This window comes from Dipodomys spectabilis, unplaced genomic scaffold (assembly GCF_019054845.1).
Source record: "Dipodomys spectabilis isolate Male_0828 unplaced genomic scaffold, ASM1905484v1 ptg000002l, whole genome shotgun sequence".
Taxonomy (NCBI): Eukaryota; Metazoa; Chordata; class Mammalia; order Rodentia; family Heteromyidae; genus Dipodomys; species Dipodomys spectabilis.
This window is the reverse complement of record NW_024870679.1, coordinates 49162662-49170572: the sequence shown is the minus strand read 5'-3', so window position 1 is coordinate 49170572 and position 7911 is coordinate 49162662.

The following is a 7911-nucleotide window of genomic DNA, read 5'->3' as shown; positions in this document are numbered from 1 at the left end:
ATTCAACTAGTGTTAGGGTTGAAGGATAATATGGATAGTGTGATTTAATGCCATGCCCTAAATTCTCCTTAGCTGTAGCAATCAAACATTTTTATTCCCATTATTCTTATCTTAAGCTGGGCTTCCCAACTCTCACAAGTTGAGGAAAAGCCTTACTTTAAGCATCTAATACCTGGTACTCCCAAAGTTGTTTTTTGTTGTTGTTATTTTCTTTTGTGCAGGTTTTAGGGGTTGAACTCAAAGGCTAGGTGCTGTCCCTGAGCTTTTGCGCTCAAGGCTAGTACACTACCACTTGAGCTATAGCTGGTCTTCTAGCTTTTTGGTGATTAGTTGGAGATAAGAGTCTCATGGACTTTCCTACCTGGGCTGGCTTGGAACCACAATCTTTAGAACTCAGCCACTTGAGTCACTAAGATTACAGATGTGAACTTCTGGCCCAAAGTTGGTTTATTTTTTATTTTTTGGGTCAATCGTGGGGCTTGAACTCTGGGTCTGGATGCTGTCCCTCAACTCTTCTGCACTTCAGCCACAGAGCCACTTATGGTTTTCTGGTAGTTTATTGGAGATAAGAGTCCCATGTACATTCCTGTCCAGGCTGGCTTTGAACCGCGATCCTCAGATCCTCCTCCTGAGTAGCTATAGCCACTGGTGCCCAGCTCCAAAGTTCTCTCTTGAAGTATCTGGCAACCACAAGCCTGGTAGAACTGTCAGAGTTTGAAGGTTTTTTTTGGTGGGCATAGATTCCTTCAGTTCCCTGGAACTCCTGACTGCATCTCATAGCTTTTTTTTTTTAACAGCTTTCAGCTCTCACTTGCCATTTGAATCTAAATTCAAGTGTCAGTGAGGGAGAGCACGCTGAGCAGGTCCCTGACAAGCTCATGCCATCTGCAGCAGTATTTCCCCCCCATCATCTTGACAGCTGAGAGCTGGCAATATTACAATTCAGACAGCACTCACGGTTTGAAAGGAAAATTATGGTTTTTTAGGATGCAGCTGGTGCACAAGTGAATAGGATGAAGTTTCTATGAAGCATTTCCCTCCCCTTTATGATATGAAAATAAGAAAATGGAGATTCAGCATGTGGTTCTTTAAAAGAACAACCAAAAGGCATAGTTTGGAGAACAAAGGCAAACAAAGCATTCCGATCCACAGTAATAATTTTAATACAAAGCCAAAATAGCAAAACAGTCATTTACACATGATTTCTTCACTGTTTGAAGAGTTAACATTGTTATTGCTGTAGAGATGACTTGGAAATGAGCTATTTTGGTGTCTAGTTAAGATCAATTCTTTACACACATTTTCATTTTGCCACTTAAGAAAAACTACAATGGACATTCCTTAGCTGCAGCTAAGCTTCCCCAGGTGAGCTCAACCTTATTTACTAATCATTCTCTAAGTTTCCCAGCAAAGGAAACACATTTCTCACCTCAGAAAAACAGAAACGAGATAAGCAAGCCAAGCACAGAGGGGTGTTTTCAAGGGCTTTTCTTAGACTTCAAAGAAGTTGGGCATATTTTACCATAGTACTTGCTTCTGAGAAAAATCTTCGCTGCTTTTTCTGGAACTAAGATGTTTTCAATTCTTTCACATATGGATTTCTTTCCTCTGTCACCAAGTGGCACTGGAGTGCTGATAAGCATTTAAGAACCAGTGGGAACAAACTTGACCTGGGATTGCTCATCTTTGTGATGTAAATACTCCCACCATTACTAGTGTGATGTCACTGATATGTGGAGGTGGAAAAAGATGCATAATGTTCTACCTTTGTATAGTATTTCACCATACAAATACAAGCAAGGCCAATGACCTCAAGTTTAGGAATAATAGGCTGGGTGCTGGTGGCTCACACCTATAATCCTAGCTATTCAGGAAGCTGAGGTTTGGGTTTGAAGCCAGCCCACGTAGACAAATCTAAGAGACTCATCTCTAATTAACTAGCAAAAAGCCAGAGCTTTTTGTGTGTGGTTCAAGTGGTAGAATGCTAGTTATGAGTGAGAAAACTGAAAGAGGGTCCTGGCTTCTGTGGACTGGTTACTGGTCCCTGACTTGCCCCTGGTTTGGAAGTCTAAATAGAAGATTCTGGAGTCCCAGTATGGACAGTGCCAGGACAGCAGAATTTTAGTGTTGCATCTGATCCCAGTGACTGGCATCCCTGCCAAGTCCAGATGGTGCTGTACGACTGTTGGACTATCAGAGTTCCCATACAGCCCCTCCTCTGGCCTTCTATACTCCCGTCACCCTCTGTTTAACAGGTTTAATTCAAGCCTTTGCCACCTCTTTCTTTCATTTGCTGCAAAGCCAGCAAGGAAAAACCCAAAAAGAAGGAAAAAAATTAGTGGCTAAATCTTTCAAGGTCAGGCTACTCTTCGGTTTCCAGCCTCCCCTTTTAAGCTGCATACATCCCCTGTATCTTGAACTATAGCATCATTGAATCTCAAGGATGGATGGGACCTTCCACTCATTAAGCCTGAACCACAGCCTGCCTGAGCAGCCGCCAGCCCTCCCCCAGAGTCTCTTCTTCCTAGCTGTAAAGTGGCTGTCTGCCGCTTTTATCCCTTGGCTCAGAGCCACAGCCATAGGAAGGCACTTCGTGTGATTGCTCACAGCAGGGAAAGCAAAAGCAAAAGAAATACGAAGAAAGCCAGGATATGGTTAAGGACTTTATATAGGATTGAGTTTATTGACCACATTTATAGGTGACAAAACTAAGATTCAGTGAGAGGAGGTGACTGCTTTAGGTTCTGGGAGTCAGGATGTGAACCAGACCTGACTAACTGGTGCCATTTATATTAGTTCCCATGTCTCCCATAGGGCCATCCCTGACAGCTACTTGGTTACAAGGATGTCAGGCTAGTGAAGTGGGAATGAAAAATGTTATCACCTTCACAAATGGCATTAGAGTTTCCCATTGAGGAGGGAATGATTCTTTTAGGAAAATCCTTTTTGTAACTCAACAATGGAAAAAAGGTGAAATCCTGAAGGTAAAGAAAATGGGCAGCAAGCCTAGTATTGTGGTACATACCTTAAATTCTACCACTTGGGAGGTAGGGACAGGAGGGTAGCAAGTTAAAGGCAAGCCTGCACTGTACAGTATGACCATGTCTTTAAAAACAAAGAGGAAGAAGAAGTAAAAAAAAAAAAAAGGAATTGCTGTACATGAGTACATAAATGGGTTTGTCTTGTCCCAAGGAAGAAAGACAGGGACCATCGTGGGAAAGCAAGTGAAAATTTCTTTGCAGTAGATGAAAATAATATTTAGGGAGTGCGGTGACAAGCCTACATTGCTGCGGTGTCTGCCATGTTCTCCTATAGTACTGAGACGTGTGTACACACTCATTTGAATTTTGCTGTGTGTGGAAACAGGGGTGGGAACTAAACTTCAGATCTGAGCTGATACAGTGCCAGGATGAGATGTTGTTGCTGAAAATGAGGTAGCAGTAGTCTTGAGTCAGCAGTAGCTGCAGAAACAGAAGTCTCTTAGAAATCACAACATTCAGTGGTTCAGAACAGAATTTCAGAGTTATCAGACCTGTTTGGATCTCAGGGGACAAGAGACCGTGACAGGATGAATCTGTGCCTTGTGTCTAATCACATGTTATAGGATACAAAGTGGAGGGAGCCAGGCACTGGTGGTTCACGCCTATAATCCTAGCTACTCAGGAGGCTGAGATCTGAGGACCAAGGTTGGAAGCCAGCCTGGGCAGACAAATCTGAGAGACTTTTATTTCCAGTTAATCAGCAAAAAGCTGGACATGGAAGTATGACTCAAGTGGTAGAGTGTTAGCTGTGATTGAAAAAAACCAAGCAGGAGTATGAGGCCCTGAAATCAAGCCTGAGGTCCTGAGTTTAAGACTCAGTACAGGCATGCATGGGTGTGCACGCACACACACACACACACACACACACACGGAAAGAAATTTTGGATCTTGCTACTGACTGCAGTAGAGGATATGCAGTCGACTTAGGTGTGTTTGATGGGTACCTGATGGGAGAAGTTCAGGAACTTCAAACCCTTGGCCTCTATTCTGCTTAGTATGGGACTTTTTCTTCACATCCCATCATAGAATAGGGGGGTGGATTGAAATGGTCTTGGCTGATTTAAAGAGCATGGAGGCCAGATTGCATCCTGGAAATTTCACATGCACCTTTGGGGTTGTCACATAGATCCTCGTGAGTGCTGAAGCCCTTGGCAGCTGACACATAAACACTATCGTGATAAAAAGAGTCACATAAGGGGGATGGCAGAGGGATCTAGGATAGCAGTAAGTGCCAGACACATGAAGGAATAGAACCACTGGGTCCAGTCTCACTGCTAACTGGCTATGGTAAATGTGGTCTTGGAACTCAATTCCCTATTTATAAAATGGGGACAAGACTGGTGTTGAGGTGCTGCTATTCTTGTGGCCTCTGAGCTGGCTCAGGGATGACTTTCCTAGTGTTGCCTTGGAGGTTCAGAGAACGGGAACTTTACAAAGCTAGGTTAGTGAATGAAGTTGAAAGGCCAATCCAGGGCTCCAGGGAGTGCTGCATGTTGGCCCCAAACTGCATCTGAGGGAGGAAATTTGGAGCTGTGAAGGAATAAAGCTTGTGCTAAGCTGTAGGAATTTTAGGAGCTGAGCCATAAAATTTAGAATGGAGGTATAACCTAGTTTTAGGAAACAGTGAAAACCATATGTCCCTAAGGATAATCTTCCAGGTAAAAACATTTTTACAGGAATGATTTGTAGTGACCTCAAGTCTCAGAGGCAATCAAAAGCAGCACCAGGTTTTCTATTAGGCTATATGGTCCAAGATCTAAGAACATTAATTTTAGGGACAGTGACAAATAACTGCTGTCAGGGCTTTTCCTAGGATATCTGCACAGACTACAGAGGCCTCACCTACAAGTTCAAAGGACAATATTCTGATGAAGTGACTTGATTGATGGGAGTTGTGTCCACTCCCTTCCACAGGCTGCAGCCCTGGGATTTGCACATGGTATTCTAGTCCATCTGACTCTCAGAGGGTCAACTGTGACCTGGTTAGTCCTGGAATCTCCCTCCCCACTTCAAAGCTGCTTCCATCTTCGTGGGATTTACATTCTGAATGTTCTCATTGGCATAACTCAGGACTTGAAGGATGAGCACATCCTTTCCACTTCTCAAAGATAGTCAAGAGAGCAGGCATCTCAGTCTTTATAAAGAATAGCTCCAGTATATTCATGATTTTCTCATGAAAATAATCTTTAGAAGATGGAGTGACAATGACCAAAAAGCAGTCATAACCTGACTTGTGGAATTGTAACCCTTTGATACAACTACATAATAATTTTTTTTAAAAAAATCCTTAGATGGGTCATTTTTCCTCCTCGCTACTGGAGTTTCAAATGATCCTGATTTTATATTCTTCCACAAAATTATCCCAAACCTTCCCCTTTCTCTTTTTGTCTCACCTTGTCTCATTTGTCAGGGAATTCTTTAGCTGGGAGCATGGAGTCTGCCATTGTGACAGTAATGGCTTATTACCCACTTTTATTATTTCTCAGGTCATCCGAAAGTCCTAAAGCACTCAGTCCCCATTCTGTCTATCCCATATCCAATCAGACAATATAGCTTGAAGACATTTTTCCCAAGTGCAGATTCATATATATATATATATATATATGTATATATATATATATATATATATGTATATATATGTATATATATGTATGTATGTATATTCTGAGTGACTGAGCTATCAGCATTCAAGTTTTGACCAGTTTCAAGATGCAACTACTAGATAACAAGACCATATACAGACACTGAATCTATGTTACAGAAGGAAGACTTTGTTAGTTGGATTACAAGTGTCAGGTACTTTAGGTTATACCAAAGGCATCCAGAAGGCTCTGAAAACCTTAAGAGCCTTCCTCTTTTCAGGTTATGAGGCTAGAAGGAAGGCCTCCACGAAGCTGCATTCCTTATCAGGGCCCTAGCACTGATTTTTTCTTAACTCCCCTAGTGAGGTGATAAGAAACTTATTATAATACCAGGTGTGGAAGGTGTCTGTCGTCACCTTTCACACAATGCACAACCCTATTTATTAACTTCCTTCACCTCAAAGTACTCCCAAGAGGTAAATGTAATAGGTCTTTCCCCTGCCTGAAGAATGGAAAAATGGAGGCCCGGTGCTCATGTCATCACTTGTCTAATGAGACAGCCATGCTCTGGCTCTGTATCCCATGTTCTTTCCAGCAGGTGTGGGCAGCTGTAGCAAGTGTAGCCAGGCCACCATGCTCAGGCCAAGAGCTGTGGGGGAATCCTGGAGCGGGGCTGGGAGCCAGCTGTGACCCAGCACTCTCTCCTTCCACTCAGGGCTTTTTCCTAGCAGTGATGTCAATGATGACAGAACCTACTACCAGCTGGAAAAAGGGCCTCCTTTGGCAAAGCAATTTGGAACCACTCTTGCTGCTCTTCCTCAGGATAGGGCCCTCTGAGTTCAAGGGGAAAGAGGAGGAAATGGAAAAGTGTAAATACAGCTTCTGGGAGATCAACACTTGCTTCAGATCTGGCTAATTCCAGCAAGCAAACTAAAACGCTCCAACTTCTAATGCCAACCTGAGTGGTAATAAGGTACATGTCTTATAGAAAGGTGAAGGATTATTTCTTAACTGTACAAGACACATTACCTGGTTACAGTTCAGTAGCATGCACCCTATGCTGCATCACATTTAAACTACAACTGTATAGTGTGACATTTCTATCACACCACATCAAACATTTTTTCAGTTGTACAACTGTTATTTGTGAAATCTGGTTTTAACTAGAGTATTTTAAGAGCCAGTTTCTATTGAAATGTGCTGTGGGAAAAAATGTAAGTTTGACTTGATACACATTTTTGTATTTACAGCAGAATAAGTAAAAAGAATTGTGCACCCTATGGGTGGTGCTGGCTTCCAAAGAAGTAACTGGGAAAATGGATGTTTAATTTCAGTGAAACTGACCTTACTCAAAGTATTTTGAGAGCTTTCTTTGGAAGCTATCAACCAGTAAGTTTCCTCAGAGTTGGTTGGTAAATCTTTGTCCTCTAAGTGAAGATCTATTTTTTGAGGAATCTTTTTAACAGCCAAAGAGCATTATAAAATAAATCTGATAAGCCAGATGGGGTGGGCCACGCCTGTAATCTCGGCAGTTGTAGGAGGCGGAGGCAGAAGGAACGTGAGTTCGAGACTTGTCTCAGAGGTAAGAAAAGGGGCTGGGAAGGTGGCTCAGTGGTAGAGTGCTTGCCTTGCATGCATGAGGCCCTGGGTTTGATTTCTCAGCACCATACAAGCAAAAAGAAAAAAAGCCAGAAGTGGCGCTGTGGCTCAAGTGGTAGAGCGCTAGCCTTGAGCTGAAGAGCTGAGGGACAGCACCCAGGCCCAGAGTTCAAGCCCCACGACCAGACCAAAAAAAAAAAGGCAAGTAGTGGACACTGGTGGTTCATATCTGCAATTCTAATCAGGAGGCTGAGATCTGAGGATCATAGTTCAAAGCTAGCCTGGATAGAAAAGTCTGAGAAGCTCCAGCTCCATGAGTGTGGACTGGAAGCCTGGCTAAAAGTAGTTAAGTGTCAGCTATAGAGCGAAAAAGTTGAGCAAGAGCACAAGGCCCGAGTTCAAGCTCTAATACCAGCACAAAAACAAATAGACAAAACAAAACCAAAAATCCAACTGTAAGATTTTGAGGCCTCTTTCTTTCAGGGATTCAGTGAAAACCCTACAGAGGGATTCTAAATGTTCTTGGCAGATGCACATCATAGCTCAAGAGTATGGTCTCCCCAGGAAATAACTCTAATGATGGTAACCTTGAATATATATGTTCTAGTATATTTGGTCCTTGGTTGTTTTCAGTTATAGTTCATATAAACAGAGATAGGAAATTCTGTCTCCATGATTTCTTCCAAGGG